Source organism: Mycetomoellerius zeteki, unplaced genomic scaffold (assembly GCF_001594055.1).
Source record: "Mycetomoellerius zeteki isolate Tzet28-1 unplaced genomic scaffold, Tzet1.0 scaffold400, whole genome shotgun sequence".
Classification (NCBI taxonomy): domain Eukaryota; kingdom Metazoa; phylum Arthropoda; class Insecta; order Hymenoptera; family Formicidae; genus Mycetomoellerius; species Mycetomoellerius zeteki.
The window spans coordinates 1,839-3,966 of record NW_017257393.1 but is presented as its reverse complement, the minus strand read 5'-3'; positions in this window follow the sequence as shown (position 1 = coordinate 3,966).

Below are 2,128 nucleotides of genomic sequence, written 5' to 3'. Positions count from 1 at the left end.
AGAGAGCCGTTGTGGCGTGGAGTATTTTTGTTGTCGCGAAAGTATCGCCGAAGGAGAGGTAGAGCAATACTCGCGAACGCGCGACGAAGTGGCACCACGCTCGTGAGTGCGGTCGCACATCATATGCATAATTGTCAGAAAACTCAAAGGACTCTTTGTCATTATTCTGTTCGCCTTCCTCTTCTTCCGTCTTCCCCGTTCGCCTCGGATTCCAAAAGTGGTATTACACCGAGTTCGAAGATTACTTTTCTCCTCTTTTCAGTGCTCTCCTCACGAGATAAATGAAATAAATTTTCTCTTCTCAATACTCGAAGATTAGCTTTAACAGCCACCAACTTTTCAGTTTTTTGATTGAGGAGTTTGTTTCTTTTCTTTGGATATATGTACTCATAATCTGACCAAATACGTTCACAACTTGCAGATGATGGGAGAAGTGACAAAAGGCGCATTTCAATAGGATAAACCGGCTGCTGTTGACAAAATTGATCCCACCATTTAATTGGATCACTGCTTCTTACTGTTTTCCATAAAATATCATTTTGATAAAAACCTTTCTTGGTTCTAAAGTCTAGTAAATTCTGAATTACTTTATCTATATTAAGTTTGAAAGTAGTAGCAATGTTTTGAATCACTTGTGTTGCAGCAAGAATTTCTATGTCACTTAATTCTTTTCCACAGAAGTTAGGATCTAAAAGATAAGTTGCTTTGTGTATATCTTTCATACCGTACTCCATACGATATTTGAGAGCCTTCTTAATTCTTGAGACATCATCAAGAGAAAAAGGAGATTCTCTGATATTATTTTCGATGATCTTACTTCTAATATTCATAAATATAGCAACTGTATGAGTATAGCTTTGCATCATCAGCTTCCACGAGCAAGATTCCATCCGCTATGGGCTGAAGGAATTTAATGACATAAGTCAAGTCTGACCAAAATCCTATGTCATCTAAGATATAGGTACAAATATTACTTGGAATAATAAATAAAATTATAAAAAACTTTCTCTTAATATAATATATACGTACATCAAGTTTATATGGAACACGGAGCAACATACAATCAATAAATGAGGAATTAATAAAAATAAAATTTTAACATCAGTATGTTTCAACCTTACGATACAATAACTAACAACAATTCCCGCCATCTTGACTCGATCTCCTCAGCTAACTCTTCCATAATGATTCGCAAGAAGAATAAAGGTAAAAGTGCTAGTAAAGATATAATAGTAATTCATGGCATTCAATAGGAAGCACGACGTCGTCTCAGGATGCACAACCCTCCCGCTCGTCTAAGAGTATTTCATACTCATTGAACCGCGACAGAACCCATAAATGCATAGATAGTTAAGAAAATTGACACGCGTTGATTTTGAGTGTCGCCATTGTCGCCAATGTCGCCAATTGCCATATATAAAGAAAATATGGCCAGGAGAGTTCTTTCCCTTAAAGCGTGGGAAGAAACGTTTTTTCGTTCCCGTTCTTTCCCAGGTTTTTTCCGGGTTTTTTCCCGGTGGTTTTCCCTCCCTCGCAACACTAGTCAGAAGCGAGGAATGACACGTCAATTTATGTTGCGTGCCATTTGTAAATAAAGACAATTTGGATAAATCTAAAGGACGAGATCGCTTTAAAATACTTGTAAAAATTGAACAAAACTGTCCTTTCTTCCCTTGACAGTCAGCAAATAGTTGTAAAAAACATGTAAAGTGAGCCTATACTCGGGCAGAAACATACGGTCTGACAGCTGTTGAAACAAGTGGAAAATACGCTTTCACATATAAAATTTCATGATAACTTTAGTTTTGTTCAATAACTACGACTTTGACAAGTACGAAATAAGTCATATTTTCACAATTAAGCAAATAATAACGAAATGGCACGCAACATAAATTTCGTCGTCAAAATGTCACTTTTCCACGCCTATTAGTTCAGCCTTTTATCGTGGCGAAGCGCTATAATAGAATCCTGTCGATATCTCTTGAATGTCGGTAAATTGTCGATAATTGACACTTGTTACCATATAATACACATGAAAAGTCAAAAAATAAAGTTAAGAACATGATTTAAGTAACACAATATTGTTTAAATTGTTTTATTTTTGTAAATAATATAGAATTAAAAAAAA